At 46.2% G+C, this 24148-nt stretch overlaps 1 protein-coding gene across 3 annotated transcripts in view; it reads right to left on the minus strand.

Moving 5' to 3' along the window:
* The window catches only part of ANXA4 (annexin A4), a 58568-nt gene extending 35319 nt beyond the window's left edge, over positions 1 to 23249 (minus strand). Inside the window, exon 1 of one of the 3 annotated variants that reach the window (XM_040993276.1) lies at positions 23160 to 23249. The gene's annotated coding sequence lies outside the window, so the exon portion shown is untranslated. Of the gene's footprint in view, positions 1 to 16054; positions 16077 to 23159 lie in introns of those variants that run through there. The other 2 variants (XM_040993278.1, XM_040993277.1) reach the window with 2 other exon arrangements.
* Positions 23250 to 24148: the final 899 nt, after the last annotated feature.

Consider the following 24148-nt stretch of genomic DNA (forward strand, 5'->3'; position numbering starts at 1 on the left):
TGGAACAGAAGTGGAGCATCTGGGACTCGAACCAGTGCCTACATAGGATTCTGGTACTGCAGGCAGAGACTTAATCTGATGCAAGTCAATGCTTATTCCCAAAATTTAACCTTCCTAAAAAACATATTTAGTTGGTTGGATCTCTGGAGTCAACAAGAATATGGACAGCTGATTGCATGAAGAAAAAGCTTGCTTCTCCTATACAATCAATACCAGAAATGGGATTAGTTAGAATGCCCCTGGCTCACAAATCATGCTGCTCAGTAAGGAAAAAGAGAGGATTGGGAACTAGAAGCCTTTGGTTCCTGGGTGATCACCCATAATGTAAAACAGCTGCTGTGCTGAGATGGGAGGTTAAATCTTGGGCTGGGCATTTGGCACAGTAGCTGAGCCACCATTTGAGGTGTCTGCATCCCATATCATAATGCCTGGGTTCAAGTCCCTACTTCATCCCTGAATCCAACCTCCTGCTAAGGTGCAGCCTGGGAAGTAGCAGGTGATGGCTCAAGTACAAAGTCACTGCCATCCAGGTAAGAGACCTGAGGTCCAAGCCCTAGATTCAGTTTTGTGTTCCTGGCCATTTGGGGAATACATCAGTGGATGCGGGAGTCTCTCTTTCTCTATGCCTCTCAAGTAAAATTAGTTAAAAAGAATTTTTAAAGGTAAAAGCTACCAATGGAATTTAAATATGGATCCAAGCATTGGCAGCGTAGTGCAGTGAGTTAAATCATGCTTTGCAGCATCAGCATTCCATATCGGAATGCCAGTTTGACCTTTCCTCTACCCCCTAACTACTCTTCTGATCCAGCTTCTAGCAAACTTGCCTGAGAAAGCAGCAGAAGATGGTCTAAGTACTGGGATCCCTATCATCCACATGGCAGACCCAACAGAATTCAAACTCCTGGCTTCAGCCTTGTCCAGTCCCAGTCATTGTGGTTATTTGAGAAATGAATCAGTGAATGGCAAATCTCTATCTCTCTGATAGTAAATAAAATAAATATTGTTAAAAAATCTAAAACATTAATATATATATCCAATTCCCAAGAGGTTGTTTCACTGGATCCACAAGAGGGGCTAATAAATAGGATAAGGTTAAATATTCAACCTTTCAGTTATTGTTATCAGTATTTAAAATGAAAGTAAAAGAGAGTAATATGTTGGACCTTGAGAGTAGATTCAGTGATTCTAAGCTTTGGTCACTAAAACCAGATCCACTTTGAAAAGACCATCCCAGATGGAGAAATTGATGTACTTCTTGGGTAAGCCATGTGCTAATCAGGATATTTACCCAGGAAGATGCCATTAGCACCTCATGGTAATGTGCAAGTGCTTGCCTACCAGGCACAGGCAGGCACAGGCAGGTACAGGGAGCGCTCCCAGAAGCCTTAGGGCTGAAGAGTCAGATTGCAGCTTAGGAAGCGTTACTGAAATTTGCTTTCTCAGCTTCCCCTTATGGAGCATCTTACAGATGCTGTTAAAACACGCGAGGCCAATCCACAAGGGGACGGGTACCGGCACAGAGAATCAGGCAACTGTTCTTAGCAGGATGGGTAGTTTTAAATGATGGAGAAGTAAGGTGAATAAAACAAACCTTGATAAAAGCAAAATAGAAAAAGTCACCAGCAGAGCTTTCGGAGAGAACGAGGGCCTCTGCCACACCTTCACTTGAGGGCACGATTAGCGAGCACCCAAAGTCCTCATTAAACAAGACCTGCCTGGGAGTTAAAGCTGCCACAGATTGGCTGAGCCCTGGCTGACACAGCTTCCAGGAACAAGAGCCCTTCTTGGGTCCCCAGGTTGTTTGGGGGTGAAGGACACCTGCAGCATAAGGGACAAGGACTCCTCCCCCAAACCTCCACTCCCCTTTGCCAGGTCGAGTAGTGCAAAGACTGAGCAAAGTCCTCTGGAACGCATGGGGTCATTCTTCAAGAAGCCAGACATACTTTACTAAAGGAAAAAAAAGAGTATCATACCTGAACCTTGGGCACTGTTAGCCAGAAAATTAGTTTTTAAATGTGGACAGCACTGCAATTGAGACAGCTGGAGTATGTTATTTATTAAAAGATTATGAGTACTGAATGAGTTTTCAATTCCAGAAAGGAGAGCAAACAAACAACAACAAAAAAAATGGCTTGCTTTGATTCTTTCATTAGATATCAAGTTGAACATGTCAAGATTAGTCCACAGAGCTGCTAACTGGCGCAGCACCTGGCACCTGGTAAGCCCTCAGTGACTTGGCAGGAAGTGGGACAGCAAGAGCTTTGTTTAGTTGCATAAAACAATCAGCTCTCTCCTCCAGCGTCCCTTGTTAACACTCCTGCATTTCCACCTGCTCTCAGAGCCTCCGTGGGAAGTTCCTCGCTATTCACCTCTCAAGACTCCTTTGTTCTTTCTCTCTGAAACCCTTCCTATGACTCCATCAACTGAGCAGCTCATAATCACTCAGCCTTTGGGCTGCAGGTATAAAATCTCCTTTGAGGCCCACAAAGCGGTGGAAAGAATGAGGAATGATGTTTCAGTTGTGACATCTGTAAAACAGCTCCAGGGATAGTGCAGACAGCCCTTAATGTAACAGAACTCTTTAGGAAGTTCTAAAGAACTTCTAAAGAAGGATGATGGGTCCAATATGGTAACCTAGTGGTTGAATCCTCTTGTTGGTTTGTGTCCCAGATGCTCCACTTCCCATTTAGCTTCCTGCTTTTGGCCTGGGAGAGCAGTAGAGGATGGCCTAAAGCTTCGGGACCCTACACCCAGTTGGGAGATCTAGGGGAAGCTGCGAGGTTCCTGGATTTGGATTGGCTCACTTATGGTCATTATGGCCATTTGCGGAGTGAGCCAGTGGACGGAAGATCTTTCTCGCCTTCTCTGTGTATCTACCTTTCCAGTGAGAATAAAATAAATCATAAAAAGGGGGGTGGGTGCTGAAGCCTAGTGGCTAAAGTCCTCGCCTTCAATGCACCAGGATCCCATATGGGTGCTGGTTCTAATCTTGGCGGCCCCACTTCCCATCCAGCTCTCTGCTTGTGGCCTGGGAAAGCAGTGGAGGACAGCCCGAAGCCTTGGGACCCTGCAACTGTGAGGGAGACCGGGAAGAGTTTCCTTGCTCCTGGCTTTGGATCGGCTCGGCTCTGGCCATTGCAGTTACTTCTGGTGCTTTACCAAATGCATTAGCAGGGAGCTGGATTAGAAGTGGAGCAATCAGGACCCGAACCAGCACCCATATGGAATGGTGTGTGGCAGGCAGTGTATTTGTCCTCTATGCCACAATAGTGACCCAAAAATAAATGTCTTTTAAATAACTTTGCCATGAACTTCTTGAAGCAATCTTGTGCATTCTATTGCTTTCAAAGTAGATGTCCAAAAGAATGATTACACACTAGCCGACACATTGCCAAAAATCAGGAGGTAGATGCTGGTCAATCGTAAGGGTTCTTGGTCCTTGTGGTAAATTACAGGTAATGGAGCAAGGACCTCGGATTTCAAGTACAGAACCTCTGAATGGGCAACTATGTGGTTGTTCCTCCCTCAACCAGAGTTTGGAAAGTAGGCAAAAAGTGGACTTCCCCAGAGCAGGCTAGTAAAATCAGCAAATACCAATCAAAACAAGGATATGCAAACTTATTTCAATGCAAAAGGCCCCTGCATTGAAGCAGCCTTGCAGAATGGCATTAACATATTTTTAAAAACTGCCCATCAGCAATGCAAACCCCACACAAAGCAGTTACAGAAACAGTCTTCAAGGCCCCACCCTAAGGAAAGGAAGGATCCAGTGATCAAATATTTCTCCACTATAAAAATTCATTTTACTCATCTAATACTCTGTTATAATTCCATGGTTGCCAAGAAACCTCTGGACTAGAGGATGGCTTCCTAGGTGGCTCTGTCTATAACCCCTGGTGCAGGAGGATTTGGGGGATCTGTTTAGCAGATTTGTTCATGGAAACACATGAATGAGCAGTACATGTTTGCTTGCATGTATGTGTACAGGTATGGATCTGTGCCCAAGAGTTGAACCTTGTCCTGCTGTGTTGCTGAATGCGATTTCTGGGTCTACTTCACATAATCCTATGCAGAATTCACCCTGGAAATACACATCTCCTTTGTGAGCAGAACTCATTCCAGAGGCTTCCATTCCTATTCATCACAGTGACCCACGCTGCAGGACAAGCAACCCGAGTGGCCATGGTGAAGAGATTTGCTGTCCTTAGAAAACACTCTTGGGCTGGCACATTCTCACTTCCCTGGAAGGTCACATGGAAATGAGTCACCATTCTTCTTTTGGTATGTGGTTTCATTTTACATCCCATGAGGATGACAAATTTAAACTTCTGGTCTCTGATTGTGGGGAGCGTGTAACTGGTCCCACCCAAGTCAGGCTTTGAAAGCTGTCCACAAAATAGGAAAATAAAAGCAAATCTTTTGTTTGGCACTTAGATCCTTCTAAAACTAAAATGAGTTTTGTTGTTGAAACAGAGTTACAGTTGTAAGGAATCATTGTTTTCAAACATTTATTCAGAGGCCGAGCATGTATGCTAAGTAGATACTAACCTGTTTGGAAATCTGAGCTAAATAAAATGTGCAGGAGGCCATTGTTTTAAAATGAGTTTCGCACTGATTCCTAAGTCAACCCAAAATGAAGTCCTTTGTACTATGCAATCAAACTGACATTTAAAAATAAAACAGTAAATCTCCCCAAACCAGGAAATTCATAGCAACCAACTACGAAGGGTCCAGTGAACTTGAGCCTGAATGTAAGGAAGTTCCCTCTGCTGAAACTCTCCCCAGGAAAGCAACCTGACAATAACCTAATCTGCTTTTTTTTCAAACTTTATTTCATTTTTTAAAATTTATTATTGGAAAGGCAGATAATGAATAATTGTATCTGCTTCCACAGATGTGAAATGTGTCTCTTTTTTAAGATTTATTTATTTTTTTTTAAAGTTGTATTTATTTTTATTACAAAGTCAGATATACAGAGAGGAGGAGAGATGGAGAGGAAGCTCTTTCGTCTGTTGATTCACTTCCCAAGCAGCTGCAAGGGCCAGAGTTGAGTTGATCCGAAGTCAGGAGTCCAGAGCCTCTTCTAAGTCTCCCTCATGGGTACAGGGTCCCAACGCTTTGCCCTATCCTCAACTGTTTTCTCAGGCCACAGGCAGGGAGCTGGGTGGGAAGCGGGGCTACTGGGATTAGAACCGGCACTCATAAGGGATCCCAGCACGTACAAGGCGAGGATTTTAGCCACTAGGCTACCATGTCAGGCTCTAAGTTTTGTTTTTTAACATCTGTTCCCTAAACAATTAGGTACCTAAAACTGTATTCCAACCCAGTGAATTGGGAGGCAGAGGGCACAGCTGAGCCACACGGAGGGAGTTCCTGCTGTCTATAGGCCCACAGGATTTTGTTCCTCTTGCTCTGAAGATAAACAGACCCTCTGCCTGGACCTGGGTTATAACAGTTTAATATGCCAAGATTGACTTAGACCCACCCCCAACTCATTGTAAAACATCAGCAGGCTAAACAACATATCTATCAGCTGCCACAACATTAAACATTGGACCATGTAAGGAGTACAACTGGCAGTAGCTAGATTCGGGGAAATCTTTATCTCAGGAAAATCATGAATATTTGCCCTTTTATTATAAAATGCACCTCCCCTTGCATTAAACAAGTCATGTAAATGCTAAACTCAGTTTAGAAACAGGGCTCCTCCCTTCAGAGCCAGCCCACACTCTGGGGAGTGTCTGCCTTTGCTGACTCAATAAGATGTTTGCTGCTTGCTATTCACCATTCTCTGACTCACATCTGAATTCTCTCTCTCTCTCTCTCTTTTTTTTTTTCTTTTAAAAGATCTTCCATCTGCTGGTTTGCTACCCAAGTGACCATAACGGCCACAGTTGAGCTAATCCAAAGCCAGGAGCCAGGAGCTTCTTCTGGGACTCTCACATGGGTGAAGGATTCCAAAGTTTTGGGCCACCCTCAACCGCTTTCCCAGGCCACAAGCAGGGAGCTGGATGGGAAGTGGGGTCACCGGGATTAGAACTGGTGACCATATGGGATCCCAGCGCATGCAAGGTGAGGACTTTAGCCACTAGGTTACTGTGCCGGGCCCACATCTAAATTATTTTAAGATGCTATTTATTTATTTGAAAGGCAGAGTGATAGAGAAGAAGAGGAGGAAGAGACAAGCAGAGAGAGAGAATCTTTCATCCATTGGTTTATTCTCCAAATGACTGGCCAGACAGAAGCCAGGAACCCAGAACTTTATTCAAGTTTCCCACATGGCAGAGACCCAGGGCACACTCCTCTTAGCATCACAGGAGTGTCTTTACCATAATGCCAAATCCTTGGGACTTTATTTCTTTTAAGATTTATTTATTTTTTATTGGGAAGGCAGATTTTAGAGAGAAGGAGAGACAGAAAGATCTTCCGTCTGCTGTTTCACTCCCCAAGTAACCGCAACAGCCAGAGCTAAGTTAATCTGAAGCCAGGAACCAGATTTCCCCAGGTCTCCCATGCAAGTGCAGGATCCCAAGGCTTTGGGCCATCCTCCACTGCTTTCCCAGGCTACAAGCAGGGATGTGGAAAGGAAGTGGAGCTGCTGGGACACAAACCAGTGACCATATGTGATGCAGTGCTACAAGGTGGAGGATTTAGCCAGTTGAGCCAATGCGTCAACCCAGAGGGAATTTATATTTAAATACACATTCATTAACTCCTTAGTTGTAAAAGTGCTTTGATGTTTCATCAGTATTGTATCATGTTGCCCTTTCTTTGTCCAGAGTTGCAGGCATGATTATTTAAGTTCAAGAGAAATTAAGCACAGTGCCTCAGGTCCTTCACAAGTTGGCAGTAGGAACTGTGTCTTCACGGCTCTATATCATCTTTATGTTATGCCAACCACATGTGTGCATATGCTTGTGTAGTTAACTGGAAAAGTAGACAACAATTCCAGAAGTTTTTAGAATAATGGAATAAAGCCTTTGGCTTGTTACGCTTTTTTACAGAGCTACATGCTTCCTTATGCTTCATATCTCTCATAAGTTACATAGGAAAAAAAGAACTGTAACACTCTTTTCACAGATTCATCTGATGAAATGGGGCTACCCTTGGGCAGACAGAAAGCTTCCTCTTAAAACCAGGCTGGCAGCCATTTAAAGAAAGCTGCCCTTTTCCAAGTTCCCACATGCACCTGCCAGAGTTCAACCACATGGCCTTTCTGGTGGGGGAACAATGTGACACAGCTCTTGGAACAGACAGATGGCCAGAGTCATGCCATCTCTGGTTGAGAGGACATAAGGGTTCCACCAGGAACATTCTGTATCCCTGTTATAACAGGGCCCAGCATCCTGTGCTGAGTGCATGTGAGGAGGTCACAGTGGATCCAACCACAGCTTTAACGTGCCCAATCAGCACTGTGCTTCGGAGATCTGTCTTGCCATTTGGAACAATCTGAATCCCACATCAGAGGAGGCCAGACAAAATGATCCCCTTGGCTATGTTTATTAAAGACTTTGGTGCACACTAGTAGCGAGAGACAGGAATGCCAGATAACAGATCTTACAGCGTTTGCTAAGAACTAAAAACCTTAAGGGCTTTTAAGCCAAGCCTAAGACATGACAGTTATTTACACTGTTAGAGGAAATACCTGTCCCTGCCTAAAAATAGACATTCTGATCACTCAGACTTGATTTTTCCCCTATTTCAAATCTAAAAGTCAAACAAGTCACACATGAGCGAGTAATTCCAAGTCTGAGATGTAAGGACACAAAGAAGGGACAGTAGAACTAGCAAGGAGATGCTTGCTCCTACAAGACTGTACTTCTGCCAAGGCTGGAAGTGGCAGGGGAAAGAAGACTCTAGAGTATCCAGCTGCCCCTTCATTGGTAGAGAGGCGTCAGCCCTGTCTACAGGCAGGTGATGGGTCCACCTTCTGCGTAACTGCACATAGCAACATCTTGGGTTTTCCTGGGAGACTCTAAGTCTAGAATCCTAGGCAGTACAGATTGAGCCTCAAAGAGCAAAATTCATGCAGGTGCAGGTTGGCACAGCCAGCTTTCCAACCCAGTCAGTAATTGTGCTTGTTGTCTGTTGGGACGAGCAGAAGCTCCTCCTTCACAGACCTCACCATCCCTCCTCTGTGACAAATGGGGTGGGGTGCTGCAGTGCAACCCTCGGGTTTGTAAGCTGCCCACACACATCCTAACTATGGGATCTGGGCATCGACTGCAACACTGGTAACATGGGTATAACAACAATCATTCCTTTGCAGAGTTGTTGCGGAGATTAATCCAATTTTATGTGACGTCAAAGCTTAGGACAATACAAACCTGTACTCAGCAAATGTCAGCCTCTAAATTCTTATTACCATTCTCTTTCAGTAACTTTATCCACCATATCTGCATATGAAGGATCTTCAAAGAATTCATGGAAAGTGCATGTTATCAAAAAACTGTGCACAGATTTCAAAAACGTTTTACTCCCAAACAAACATCACTTTTAGAATGTTTATTTTTATCTGTTTGAAAGGCAGAGCCATGGAGAAAGAGATTCTTCCATACAGGGTTCACTTCCCAAATGACTGCACTTGGCAGAGTTGGGCCTGGCCAAAATCAGGAACCCAGAACTCCTTCTGGATCTCTCATGTGGGTGGCAGAGCCCAAGCACTTGGCCATCACCTGCTGCCTCCCAGCATGCATTAGCAGGAAGCCAGATCAGAAGCAGAATAGCGAGAACTGGAAAATTATACTCCAATATGGAATATGGGCATCCCAAGAGACAGCTTAACCCACTGTACCATAGCACCAGTTCCAATAACTACCCTTTCATTCCATTTATCCTCAAATCTTCTGAAGTACTGTCATATTCCAGTAAACACTATTTAGTGAGTTGTTCCAGGTGGGGCTACCAAACATGTTTATATTAAAACCTCTGAAGTGTACAGAGCTCAGGCTTTCCCATTTACCAACATGCTACATTCCCACTGTGCTGCTTTTGGCCACCAAGTCAATAGGCCCTCAGTGTGTCTGTCTTCACAGTAGTCTGAATTCCCATTATGGGCTCCATTTTCACTGCTTCTAATTCTCAGTGCTGCCTTGCACACAGTGGGCCCACAAACGGTGTGAGATAACTGAGCAGCCACTCCTGTAGCCAAAAGATGGGTTAAGCCCTGGACCTCCAGGAAGCCTTGGCCCCAGGAAGGGCTCCAGTCTCCATCCTCTCTCCAGCCCTCCCAGGAGCTCCTCTTCTCACAGCTGTTTTGAGCCCCAGTTACTCTGTAGCCAGTCACCAGCATGGTTTCAAATTCTCATCACACTGGCTTTAATTTTCTAACCACATATGATTTTATCCTGAAGTTTGGATGAGGCCCCAAAATATTAGTCTGGATGAAGGAAGCCAAAAAAGTACTTATAAGAAGTTCTAGAACATGCAAATGTAACGTAAGTGTGCTAGAAGCACGGTAGTGGTTGTATGGGGTCAGGCACAGGGAGTGCTGGTGAGACACACAGGATACTGCGAGCAAAGCAGAGGGAGGGGGCTTACAAAGTGATGCAAACAGCCTCTATACTGAATGGCGTCATCATGACAAAATTCACTGAATTCAACTCACATCCATTGGAATGGCTTTTACTAAAAAAAAAATTCTGAAAGCTTAGAAAATGCAAGAGTGATAAAAATGTGGAGAATCCATGGACAATGCTGGGAATTCACAATGGTGCATGCACTAGAAAACTGTTGATTCTTTTTAATTTTTTTAAAAAGATTTATCTATTTTTATTGGAAAGGCAGATTTTCAGAGAGGAGGAGAGACAGAAAGAATTTCTAACTACTGGTTTACTCCCCATGTGGCCTCAATGGCCAAAACTGAGTTAATCTGAAGCCAGGAGCCAGGAGCTTCTTCTGGGTCTCCCATATGGGTGCAGAGTCCCCAGGCTTTGAGGCATCTTCCACTGCTTTCCCAGGCCACAAGCAGGGAGCTATATGGGAAGTGGAACAGCTGGGACATGAACTGCTGCTCATAAAGGATCCTGGTGCCTGCAAGTTGAGGATTTAGCCACTGAGCCATCACACCAAGACCAAACTGATGATTGAAAAAAAATTTTTTTTTTTTTTAATATAGGTGAGTGTTTGGCTCAGCTGTTAAGATGCTACTTGGGACACCTCCATCCCACATGCGATTGCCTAGGTGTGAGCTCCAGCTCTGATTTCAACCCAGTTTCTCAGCATTATGCATCCTGGGAAGGGGGGGAGGGGGGAGTGGGTGATGGCTCAGGTGGCTGAGTCACCACATGAGAAACCAAGATTGAGTCCCTGACTCCCAGTTGCAGCTTACCCCTACCCAAATTATTGTAAGCATTGGAGGAGTGACCCAGTGAGTGGAGATTGCTGTCTCTCTCTGACTGTTCTTCAGATAAACTAAATAAATACATAATTTTTAAATTAAAAATAGGATTGCTGTATGATCCAGCAACCCCACTCCTGTGGATATGGCCAATGGACTGAGAGCAGGCACTACAAGGGGGATTTGTACACAGTATTCACAATAGCGTTACTGGCAACAGCTAAATGTAGAAGTGACCGAGTGGCCCTAAAACTAATGTAGGGAAACATTATTCAACTGTTACCAAGGAAAGGAATTCCCACACGTTGCAAGACAGATGAACCTTAGAAGGAGTGATATAAGCTAGTCACTAAATGAAGACAATGTAGTAGGATTCTACTTAGGTGAGGCACATAGAGTAATCAAAATCACTGAGTCTAAAAGTAGCCAGGAACTGTGGGAAGGGGAGAACGAGGAGTTACAGTTTAACATGAACCGAATTTCATTTTTGAGAAATAAAAAGAGTTATGCACATGATGGCTGTGAAACATGCCTGTACTTAATGCTTTAAACTATACACTTAAACAGTTAAGATAATGAATTTTATCTGACAGATATCTTACAATTTTGAAGTTTTTTTTTAAATGTGAACTTTTTAAAAAGCAACTCATCAAACCTAATCACTTGAGATCTATATGTTTTATGGCATGTTTATTTTATCTCAATAAAGATATCGACATCAATATAACTTAAAGGCCAAGGTCACAGCTGTGTGAGGCAACATTCATTTCTTAGCCATAGCACACTGCTATTGCACTGCCATTAGCAACACCCACTCTAAGGCAAAATTCAACTCAGCAAAATTCAAAAATCTGTATTGCTTTGCCTAGCATTATGGGTACCTTCCTGTCTTAAGGTATAACAATTATTTTAAAAGAAAATTCTGTCAAGCACGACTAGGCTCTGCTATGGGTTCTGTAATATGTTTCCAGCTCTGCTCTCAGAGTCATTTTAGAATTCAACGCTAATCCTCTGCCTTCTAGCAAGGGCTTCCCATATGGGTGCTGGCTTGTGTCCTGACTGCTCCACTTCCTTCCAGCTCCCTACTTGTGGTGCCCTGGGAAAGCAGTAGAGAATGGCCCAAAGCCTTGGGATCCTCTACCCTCATGGGAGAAATAAAGAAGTCCATGGCTCCTGGCTTTGGATTGGTTCAACTCTGGCCATTGTGGCCACTTTGGGGAGTGAACAAAAGGTAGAAGATTTTTCTCTCTGTCTTTCCTTCTCTCTGTTAATCTCCCTTTCCAATTAAAAAAAAAAAACGTTGTTTTTTTTTTTTTTTTTAACAGCAGTGATCTGAATAGGAAGTGGAACGGCCAGGACACAAATTGGCACCCATATGGGATCCTGGTGAAGCCAAAAGGGCAGTGCTGAAAGATGCCCACAGCCACCAACAAAGATCTGTTTGTCACCCGCCTTATAGTGGTCCAAGATGCTGACCCTCCTTGATATCCATGAAAGAGCATGCCCAGGAGAAACTAGCTTGAATACTATGGCATCCTCAGGTTCCCAGGGACCACCAAGGCTGCTCTGAAGGAGACAGGACACAGCCACACATGTCTGCTCATTGTGGATGTCAAGGCCAACAAGCAGCAGGCCACACAGGCTATGAAGAAACCTACAACACCGATGTGGACAAAGTCAAACCCTGATCAGTCCTGATGGAGAAAGGAAGGCATGTGATCCTGGTGCCATTGATGCTGCCAACATAATTCGGGTCACCTAAACTTATTCCAGCTGACTAATTATAAATATATGGGGGTTTTCACCATAAAAATAAAAGAACAGTGTCAGTGCTGTATGTTGTAGCAGAGTGATTAAAGCCATTGCCTGCAATGTTAGCATCCCATATGAACATTGGCTTGTGTTCTGGCTGTTTCCTTCCAATCCAGCTCACTGCTAATGGCCTGGAACAAATAGTAGAGGATGGTCCAAGGCCTTGGAACCCTGCTACCTACATGGGAGACTGGAAAGAAAGTTCTGGCTCCTGGCTCAGCCTGCCCAGTATTGGCTATTGTGTGATCATCTGGAGAATGACCATTGGGAAGATTCAGCAAATGGAAGGCTGACTTACTTACTTACTTTATTTCTATCTTTCTCTCTCTCTCTCTCCTTCTCGTAACTCTGACATTCAAGTAAATACATCTCAAAAAAGAAAAACAATCCAACTCAAAGGAGCAGAGCAGAGAAGGGTGGTTACCACTGGCTGGGTGGGTAATGGAGAGACAACGGTTACAGGCACAAAGCCTCCACCAGACAGAGAATCAGGCTCTGTGCCTTGAGATCTGTTGCATAGTCTGGTCAATATAATGAACCACAATGCATTATAGATTTCAAAATCACTAAGGCACTAATCAAATGTTATCACCAGAAGCAAAATTAAGTATCTGGGGTCATAATTAAGTAGCTTTAGTTAATTATTGTACATCAGAGTCATACGTTATAGCTCACTTTGTAACCCATAAATCTAGACAACTATACAAACCTTCCATTCTCAGTTTTAAAAATTTAGACAGAAGGGAAGGGATTTGCAGTGGATCAGTGACAAAGCCATGGAGGGGCCACGCTGCCAGTTGTCCTTCTGGGGCCTGTTCTTCTCAGTAAGGGTAAGAGACATTAGGCAGCTTTTTTCTTTTCCTCTGGCTCTAAAAGCACAAAGCCAGGTGGCCCCTAAAGGTTCAATGACCTAAAGCTTGGCCAGCAAGCCCCAGCATCCCCTACAGGGGCTGGTTCAGTTCCTGTCCAGGTTGCTCCACTTCCCATCCAGCTCTCTGCTTGTGGCCTGGGAAAGTAGTAAAGGATGGCCCAAAGCCTTGGGCCCATGAACCGGTGTAGGAGACAGAGAGGAAGCTCTTGCCTCCTGTCTTTGGCTTGGCTCAGCTCTGATCTTTTGGGGAATGAACCAATGGATGGAAGCTCTTTCTCTGTCTCTTCTTCTCTGTCTAAATCTGCCTTTCCAATGAAAATAAATCTCTAAAAAGAAAACAAGTTAAAATGCATATCCATCATCCCTGTTTCTCATGAGAAAAGGCTTGGTTTTTTCCCCTAAACTGACATGAACATGTCCCTAGACGCTATGAACATGCAAGTCCCAGCTTTGTGGACTACACACCCCTTCCCCAGGTCAGTGTCCCCTCCCTGGGCCAGGACAGCGCTCCCTCACCACATCTTCCCAGAAGGTTGGCTGACTCTGGCAGAACACAAAACTCTTCTATTCCAATCCTTCCGCGGGGGACTTGGGATTCACAAGGAGGAGGAAGGTGGGGCTTTGCTATTTCTGAGGCAGGTGATCTCAGTTTCTCCTTGGAACCCTCGCAAACGCGTGGGGGAAGGAATGGAAGACTCACGACAAAAATCAAGAGGACTAGCATCGGCTGAGCAGTGGCAGCAGCTGAGAGGAAGTGAAACTACGTGAAGGCAGATGGAGTGGGTGAGAGAGAAGAGCAGACCGGTTCTAACTCAACCGGTGATGTCCGATCTGGGAGCCATGCCCGGAGCCAATCACTGCCCGGATCCTCCCTTCACCAGCCAAGAGGTATAGGGCTGGACGCCATGGTGGCAGAGCAGTCAGGCTCCGTGGGAAGAACCCTGGCCGAAATGCATGCTGGGAGTGCAATATATACATGTTCTTGTTGCTATGCAGACAGCCAGGCATCTGCAGTAGAAACAGAAAAAGAGAAGAAAAAGCTACAAATCTGGAGAGCAGACACCGGACAGCCAACCTGTTTTGTAAAGCTGATGCCAGCACAGAAAAAAGCTACTGCACTGGGTCTTGGGCGCTTTGTTCACCCTGTCCTCTGCCAGTCTCTACACCCACTGTTGGCATGAAACACATGCACTTGCACAGTCACTGGAACGTGGCTAGAAAGATGGAGAAACTGTGTTTTTAATTTTATAGCACAGGGGCTGACGACTTGACTTGGGACAAATGATAGACTGGGCTGGCACTGTGGTACAAGTAGTTAGGCTTCCCACCCCACACCCCTATCAGAACGCTAGTTCCAGTCATGGCTACTCTGTATTGGCCAGTCAGTTTCTTGCTAAAGTGCCTGGGAGACAGTAGATGATGGTTCCTGCCTCCCACATGGGAGACCCACACCAGGTTCCTGGATCCTGGCTTCCGGCTTCAGCCCATCTTAGCCCCAGCTGCTGAGCCCCCCCAAAAAGCTAGGAACCAGGACATTCTTCTGGATCTCCCACATGGGTGCAGAGTCCCAAGGCTTTGGGACATCTTCTACCACTTTTCCAGGCTGCAAGCAGGGAGCTGGATGGGAAATGGAGCAGCCAGGACATAAACCAGTGACCATTTGGGATCCCAGTGCCTGCAAGGTGAGGACTTAGCATTGAGCAATCACACCAGGCCCCTGCCTGTACATTTTTTTAAAGATGCATTTGATGAGGTCAGCGTGAGAGCATAGTGGCTAAATCCTTGTCTTGCACGCACCCCATATGGGTGCTGGTTTGTGTCCCGGCTGCTCTGCTTCCCATCTGCTACCTGTGTGTGGCCTAGGAAAGCAGCAGAACATGGCCCAAGTACCTGGACCCCTGCACCCTTGCAGGAGACCCAGAAGAAGCTCCTGGCTTTGAATCAGCTCAGCTCCAGCTGTTGCGGCCACTTGGGCAATGAGCCAGCTGATGAAAGATCTTTCTCTGTGTCTCTCCTTCTCTCTGTAAATCCGCCTTTCTAATAAAAAGAAATAAATTTTAAAAAAAGATTCATTTGATATGAAATGCCAGTGTCCCAAGTAGGAACTTAACCTTCTAGGCCGTAACAGCCAGTATTCTTGTTACTTTTTAAAATATTATTTCTAGTAACTACTGTATAATACAAATTGACATCTGTAGCTCACTTTGTCCTTCTGTTGTTTGTTACTGGTTAAGTATAATTCGCCTTCTTTAATAGTTACTACAGCCAATGCTAACTGAATATTCATTGTGGTCTAATTTATATGAAAGATGTGGTTGTCTCTTTTAAGATTTATTTACTGAATCCAATGTGATAGCCTAGTGGCTAAATCCTTGCCTTGCAACCGCCAGAATCCCAAATAGCACCGGTTCGTATCCCAGCTGCTGCACTATGCTTGTGGCCTTAGAAAACAGTCAAGGACGGCCCAAAGCCCTGGGACTCTGCACCCATGTGGGAGACTCAGAGGAAGCTCCTGGCTCCTGGTTTTGGATCGGCTTAGATCTGGCCATTGTGGCCATTTGGGAGGGGAGTAAGCCAAAGAATGGAAGATCTTTCTCTCTGTATCTCCTTCTCTAAATCTGCCCTTTCAATAAAAAATAAATACACTTTCTTTTTTTAAGATTTATTTATTTTTATTGGAAAGTCAGATATACAGAGAGGAGGAGAGACAGAGAGGAAGATCTTCCATCCGATGATTCACTCCCCAAGTGACCACAATGGCTGGAGCTAAGCCGATCTGAAGCCAGGAGCCAGGAGCTTCATCTGGGTCTCCCACGCAGGTACAGGGTATTGGGCCATCCTCGGCTACTTTCCCAGGCCACAAGCAGGGCCTGGATGGGAAGTGGAGCTGCCGGGATCAGAACAGGCACTCATATGGGATCCAGGCGTGCAAGGTGAGGACCTTAACCACTATGCTATTGCACTGGGCCCAAAAAAGAGATACATTTAAAAAAAAAATTTATTCACTATTTTTATTGGAAGGGCAGTCTTACAGACAGAAGGAGAAAGATCTTCCATCCACTGGTTCACTCTCCAGTTGACCACAGTAGCCACAGCTGGAATATGAACCTGTGCCTGTATGGGATTCCAGCACTTGTAAGTAAAGGATTAGCCAATTGAGCCGTTGTTCCAGGCTGTGATTAGCTCTTTAAACCTCTCTCTCTCTCTCTCCCTCCCTCTCACATACACACAAACACACACAACAACCCACTTATCTTCTAGGTGCCTTCTTTTTCCCTTTGGCTAAAGGAAAAGAAAGACCAACACAGTATGTGTCTGACAAAAGGCTGAAGAATAAGGGAAAAGGAAGAGTTTCAGGCGATGCAAACAAAGAGGCCAGCCCTGCAAAGAGCCGACTCAGTCCTTCAGCCGGAATACTCCAGGGCTGGTGTTCGCTGCAACAGCTGGGACACTGCGCGGGATGCCCGCATCCACAACAGAGCACTGCTTGCTCTGCTCCTGGCTCAGCTGGCCTGCTGATGGGGCTCAGATGTGCCCTGTCTCAGCGTGGGACACCTGGACCCAGGTCCCGACTCCGAGGCATTTGGGGCAATAAATGAGCGGATGGAGTCCCATATCTGTCAGTCTGTTTCTTTGCCTCTCCAACAAGCAAACAACCAAATAAATAAATGAAATATACAGGAAAGTATTAAGTATCCTCAATATTTGGCCGTCTAACACAGCATTCTAAACAGTGGAAGAAAAATGACTAGAAAATCATTTTAAAAAATCCTTTGAGAATAAGGATTTTGGCTTAATTAGTTCATATGCAGCACATCAAGGCCGAGGTTAATTGTCTGGAGCTAGCTTTTTTTCCCCCCTTAATCAAGTGAGAGAAGATTTCAGATTTTAAGCACATGTATATTTACAAGGGCTTAAGAGTCATTTCAAAATATCATCTTGCTACTCCTGTTTGGTCTCAACTACATCATTTTTCACAAAAATGGACTTCTAAAAGAAACAGACCGCAGAAGTTACAGAAAATGTAATACTAACACTTCAAGAAGTCACAGGAAAGATAAATAGATTTTGAAAAACCACCTTTAACTATTTGTGGATCTTTTTAAAAAGATTTATTTATTGGAAAGTCAGATATACAGAGAGGAGGAGAGACAGAGAGGAAGATCTTCCATCCGATGATTCACTCCCCAAGTGAGCACAATGGCTGGTGCTGCGCCGATCCAAAGCCAGGAGCCAGGAACTTCCTCCGGGTATTCCACATGGGTACAGGGTTCCAAAGCTTTGGGCCGTCCTCAACTGCTTTCCCAGGCCACAAGCAGGGAGCTGGATGGGAAGTGGAGCTGCTGGGATTAGAACCGGTGCCCACATGGGATCCTGGCTCGTTCAAGGTGAAGACTTTAGCCACTAGGCCACGCCGCCGGGCCCTATTTGTAGATTTTTAACGATAGTTCATGAGTAACAGAAATCTTGCCATTGGGTTTTATTTGTGCTTTGGCAACCTCAGGACCTCATGGGAACAGCAAGGAAGCCGGGGTCTGGGCAGCTGTGCTGGCTTGCCAGGGTTAACGTCTCCCTCCCTTCAGTTGCCTGGGTGATGGACAAACTTGTTTTCCCAGGTTTTGCAGAATGTGAGTGAAGTTAGGATTTTCCACTGCAATGCTAAGAATAACACATTTCCCCCACCTACCAACAAGAAAGGCTTTCACAGAATTTAGAGCCTGGAAGGGCTTTCGCCAGCATCTATTTTCCCCTTTCGTCTAATGTTGTACATTTTTAAATCAAGTTTAAATACTGAATAGGAAACTTTAAAGCAGTGGGAACTTGCCATTTACTCTTGTTTTCTGTTTGTTCCAGTTCTCTAGCAGTTACAGCCATGGTGTATGTAACACACACACTTAAGTGTGTCACTCTCTCCACTTACTTTATATATTCAACATGAATATACTGAAATACGCTCTTCAATAATTTTGATATAATTTTCTCAATGACCTTACTATTGGCTATTCAGAAATGTTATGCCATGACCAAAATGTTATTAGCTTTATAGATATTTTCTTCTTTTGTCCCACTCCTTGAAAACTTATTTATTTGAAAGGCAGAAAGAAAGAGAAACGAGAGATCTTCCACCCTTTGATTCATTTCCTAAACCACTGCAGTTAACCACAGTTGAGTGAGGCCGAGGTCTGGAGCCTGGAACTTCATTCAAGTCTCTGAGTTAGGCAGCAGAAACCCAAGCATTGGGTCCCTTTCCCACCTTCCCAGGTATATTTCCAAGGAGCTGGATAGTTAGTGGAGCAGCTGGGTCTTAAACCAGAACAGCAGTATGGGATGCTGGCACCACAGGCAGTGACTTGACTCACTACACCACAATATTAACTCCCTCCTCTTTCTGCTGGCTGCATTGTGAGTTACACAGTTGCATTTTTGGCCTGTTTTTAGGATGGTGGTGCTTAACTGATATATTTATATAAACTGAACTTATAAGACTACATTGTATTATAAATGTATTTTATGTCTAAAGCTAACCATAAGTATTTTTCCAACTTAATACATTCGTTTTAGTTTTATACAGCCAAAATTCAGAAGAAACATTGTAAATGTACCTATACATCTTTCTCTTTCTACTCCTCCCTCCCTCTTACTCCTTCAGCAGTTAGAAAATGTTCCTAATAGCTGAGCTGAGTGATGAATAGGCATGTGGGGGTTCTTTTTGCTATTTTCTCACTGGGGTGGATACTGGAAAATATCAATAATAAAAACTGTATAAGAATGTATCCTTCAGACCCGGGCAGGGTGGCCTAATTGCTAAAGTCCTCACCTTGCACCCGCTGGGATCCCATATGAGTTCCAGTTCTAATCCCGGCAGCCCTGCTTCCCTTCCAGCTCCCTGCCTGTGGCCTGGGAAAGCAGTCATGGACGGCCCGAAGCCTTGGGACCCTGCACCCGCATGGGAGACCCAGAAGAGACTCCTACCTCCTGGCTCCAAATCAGCGCAGCTCTGGCCCTTTCGGTTTCTTGGTGAATCATCACTTGGAAGATCTTCCTCTCTGTCTCTCCTCCTCTCTATATTTCTGACTTTCCAATAAAAATAAGTCTTTAAAAAAAAGTATCCTTACCTGGTGCTACTGCTAGCAGTCTCTCCTCCAACTCCTTTTATTTTACAATGCAGACATTTCCCTGCGGGGTTAAAGTAACTTGCTAAACATGAGTCATCTTGTTCCCTTCCTCCAACTAAACTTTGCTACTACCTCTTCTTTCTAAGACATGGCAAAACACCCAAAGGGTGGAATGGGGTGTGGGACAGACTGGACTACCGCTACACATACTGGCGAACCAGGGTATGGGGCAGGCCTGGTGGGGGTTATCATGGGTCGCTCCAACTAAGCTGCAGCTCTCACTGGTTTATGCGAGGGCCGAGTATGTGCTGAGCAGAACCAGGCTGGACTGCAACACCCATTGGTTCCAGTGGAAGTCGGGTCTGAAAACAGAACCCATCCAGCAATTGCAACCACCAGCTGATCGGGGCAATGGACTGTGCCGGGCCCTGTACTTGCTAGCACATACAAGAATCTGGTTTGAGAACACCTCAGACAAAGTTTCTTTGGAGATCTCCCCAATCGAAATGCCGGACTCAGAACCCAAACCAAGAAAAGAGAGAAGACAGAACAGGTCAACCAACCATCTCAGCTATATGTTGGCAGCAAAATACGGGGCAAACACTCTATGATGGATTAGGTCAATCAGTGGATTCTTCAAAGACCTCATAGTGCTTGGAGTGGCAAGATTGGCAGCGATTCATAACTGGTGAACTATCAAAACCACTTGAGCAAGAACCTCAGAGCATACCCTACATCCGGGACCTGGGGAGGGTGGGAAATTGGGTGGTCCTTCTCCCTTAACACCCCCCTTTAAACATGAAGGAAACAATATGGGAAAGATAAGTCTTACCCATGTTCCTGTAGCCCTTGAACCTTTTTACCCTAATTAACTATGTAACGATTGTCAAAATACAATAAGAAAAAATTAAAGAGAAAAAAAAAAGACATGGCAAAACACCCGAAGGCAGGAAGAGTTGAAAAGGGTTACTAGAACTGAACCAAACAAAGTGGGGCTGGCAGATTCCAAGTGCCTGGTACGGATTCCTGCCAACTTAGACCAAACCATACATAAGATATGGTAGGTCAGGGCATGCTAGGAACCATTAAGAGCCAGCTCTTCAATGAAAGAAAACCCTGTTGTACAGCTGTTCTCTGGTGTGCAGCTTTCTACCATGACTGATTTTAGACTGCTAACGGCTGTCATTGAACATAGAGTTGAAAAGAGATGGGCAGTAACACATCACGTTATACCATTTCTACCACTCAGCTACCCAGATGGAACTAACCATGAGAGCATGGACAGGGCACTACCTCCCACCTCTTAAAAGAGGCCAACAATTAGGGAGAGGCCCCTCTCTGATCGAGGGACCACATCTGGAGATTCTGCTCGCGCTGTGGTGCAGCGCGTTAAGCTGCTGTTTACATTGTTGACATCCCATATTAGAGAACTGGTTCTAATCCCAGCTTTTCCATTTATAATCCAGCTCCCTGCTAATGCTCCTGAGAAAGCAATGGAAGACAGCCTAAAGCATTTAGGTCATTGCCACCTACATGGGAGACCCAAATAGAATACTCCAAGCTTCTGTCTTCAACCTGGCCCTGCCTCCACCACTGTGGCCATGAGAGGAATGAACCAGTGGATAGAAGATCTCTCTGTTTTTCCCTCTCTGTCACTCTGCCTTCCAAATAAATGAAAATAAATTAATTAAAGATCTAAAAAAGAAAGAAAAAGGCTCTGAGCCTTTGCCTAGACCCCTCTGATCAGCCAGTTCTTAACAACACTAACAGCACCCAGCCTGTGGGCTCAAAGGTGAATTCCTCAAATTCAACCAGAACCTGCCACTCAGTAGACTCTTACCCAGCCAACTTGGTCCAATACACAAACAGCAGGTGTACTGCACGGTCCGCACACCGAGACCCTGGAGAATTTAGGACCACTAAAGTGCTCTTCCACACCCACCCAGCCAGTCTCTCTTTCTAGTCAAAACAGCTCTAATCCCTTGACCATATTCCACATGTCAGCTGGTCAAAAGGAAATTTAAGGAGGGCTAAGGAAACATCTGATGATGTAGTTAACAGGCCAGGGGCAGGCGGTGGACCCAGCAGTGGAAATGCTGGCTAAGTTGCCTACATCCCCCTGATATTCACCTCCAGCACCCAGCCCCAGGTTCCTGCTGGAGAGACCTGGAAGGCAGCAGCTATGGCTTAACCGAGTTCCTGCTACCTATGTGGAAGACCTGCACAGGGTTGCAGCCTCTCAGGTTTGGCGCTAGCCTAACCCCAGCCATAAGAGGCATTTAGGAGTAAAGTCGGGGATAGGAGATCTCTCTGCCTCCCCCCTCCACCATCACCAAAGAATTTTAAACAAGGAAGTCAACCAGAAAGCCACAAACCCTGAATCACAATGGACTAGGCACTGATGGAGTCCACAGTAAGACAGGGAAGAGAGTAGGGCATGCTGTCCAGCAGATGGAGTTAGCCTCAGCTCACCAGCAGTCCAGCCTTGACCAAGGATCATGACTCTGCCTCAGCTCCCTCAAAGGTAAAGCAAGGTTAGCAAGGCTATCTCAATGGGAGCCCAGCAAGGCAGTTATTCCAAGACACTCAGACACTAGCCCTGCTTATCAAATTGCCTGCATTGTAGCTCTAATTGCAATGAAAACAAACCCTCAAGGGCTGGGTCTAGCCCAAAGGGCAACCCAAAGCCCAGCAAAACGCTCTGAAGTCTCTCCTTGGAGATTTGAAAATTCTATAATGTTTGGTTTCTATCCCATGACGTATCTCTGGTTGTGTTAATATACAAGCAGTTTTATCCTCAAATAGTTGGGTTACAGGTATACTCTAGGACAAAGCCCTCACTCATTTATTCTGCAGCCTCAGGCACCTCCTAGCACAGTTTCACTTTCCCCAGGGCTGGCCATTCACTCTGACCTTCCTTGGAGAACAGTGGTCTGAATCTGCAAGGTAAGTGAGATTGGGAAAAGTGTGTATGTTTGTGTATGTGTGTGAGGCTCTGCCTTTCAAATCAACCAAACTCACCAAAAAGGGGGGTAGAAGGGGAGAATAAAAGAGTGGCTGGACATAAAGAGACAGGCCACAAGATCCGAACCTGGGGACGCGTGGGAGGCGGACTGGTGTGGTCTGGCCTAACTACTGCCTGCTTTCAGACAAGAAGGTCCCTTTCAGACAAGAAGGTCTGCTCGTGGAATATAAGGAGGCCTTGAAGGAACATCCACAGACGGCCTTGACACATAACAAGCCTGTGGGTATTTCTACTTGGCCATCTGTCTTCTGAGACTTCCCCGCCAACTACAGAGCCAGGGCTGGGCTAACCGCAGAGATTCTTGCCACTGGCGAGTGGGTATGTGGGAATGCAGGCGTGGTGGGACGGATGATTCGGAAGAGGACACCTTTCCACCACCTGCAGGGGGAGAGCAAACGGCCAGTTCTGAGGAACCGTGCAAGTTCCTAGAGGCCTACAATGCTCCAAGCAGTTTGTAACAACCAGGGAAGCACTTGACAGAGGGTTGAAAAATAACCTTCTCCTTGGGCCCCCAAGCCCCCAGTCGGGACCGAAGGGTGAGGCGGTACCGCTGGCAGGCACAAAACCTTCCAACAGTGAGATTCCTTTGTGCCAGCCTCTGGGCCGGGGGCGTTCAAGAAAAGGGCAGAAGGGAACGCAGCGGCAATCTAGGAGCCGGGAGCGCGCTTCCTAACAAGAGGAATGAAAAGATTTCAAAACCAAACCTTCAGCCTTTTCTTTCCGGAAAGCCCAAGCCCAGCACGCGGATTCCAGACCAAAGCGCCGGGTTCTCCGACCGGCTTTGCGAGCGCAGGCTCTGGGGGTCCCTGCCCGGTGCTGGCGGGGAAGAGCGGAGCTGGCCACCCTCCTGTCCACGAGGGCGAGCCCCGGGCCCGGCGGCTCCCGCATCCCGTGGCCTGCTGCCGGGCCCATGTCCTGGGCGCGGTGCGGGCCGGGCTCCACCGCCAGTCGCTGCCGGGCGCGGCTACCCGACCCCGGCCTCGCAAGTCCCCTTACCTCCGCTGCCAAGACGGGGCTGCGCTTGTCTTCCGTGGCCGCGCGGGTCACACCCTCGTCGGGGCAGGGCGGCGGGTCTTATGCCGGACGGACCCGCCCCGCCGCGGGGTGGAGACTGCGCCGGAGTTCCTGATTTTCACTCTTCTCACGGGACCGGAAAGCCCCTCCCAGGAGCCGCGCACCTGCCGGGCCTCCTGGGAGGGGCCGACTTTGCCCCTTCGGGGGTGGCTCGGCTGTGCCTGGCACAGCGCAGAGCCCGGGAGGCCTCGTCCTGCTCTGCCCGCGGTGCCCGCTCAGGCTGCAAGCACGTGGCCCCTCGGGGGCCCCGGGCGCCCCACACGCTCCAGAGCCCGCGTCTCAAATCAAAGCTAACTTTTGTGAAACCTCCCTGCCTGACCTCCTCAGGCCCACGCTGGGCCCGGGGTCTTGGCGTTGGAACACACATTCCACCAAGTTTCCAGCACTTTCGTACCTCCTTGGAGGAGGACAGTTCGCCTTCCCAGTGCTCCCAGCTGGCCCTGGGGAATCCGCTAGCAATAGGAAGGAATTCACCTGCGACCCGCTTAGCTGAGAACCAGTCCCCAGGACAGCCTTGGCCTCCCTAGGACAACCCGACTGGATGTGTTCCTCTCGCTCGCGTGGCTGGACATCAGTCACCTACCAGGTATGGTGGGTCTTTGCTCCCGCGTCCAGTGCTGTGTGCACCTCATAGGGAATGTAAGTGGAATCTATTGAGTGTGCAAGCACACTTCGGTTTTTCGAATTAGAGGACAGGTAACTTGTGAGAGTATGTGTGCATCCACAGCTGGAGGGTAAGTGAAGAAATCACTTCATGCTGACCTGGCAGAAGGAGGTACCTTCGTTTTCCAAAAAAAAAAAAAATTACATAAAAAATAAGTCTTTTAAAAAAATGACAATTATGTGGCTCAAAAGCATGAAACATACAGGTGCTGTTAGTTGGTGATAACTTTTACTGCTGGGTACACGGA

Source organism: Ochotona curzoniae, unplaced genomic scaffold (assembly GCF_017591425.1).
Source record: "Ochotona curzoniae isolate NIBS_2020 unplaced genomic scaffold, NIBS_Ocur_1.0 contig_883, whole genome shotgun sequence".
NCBI classification, from domain to species: domain Eukaryota; kingdom Metazoa; phylum Chordata; class Mammalia; order Lagomorpha; family Ochotonidae; genus Ochotona; species Ochotona curzoniae.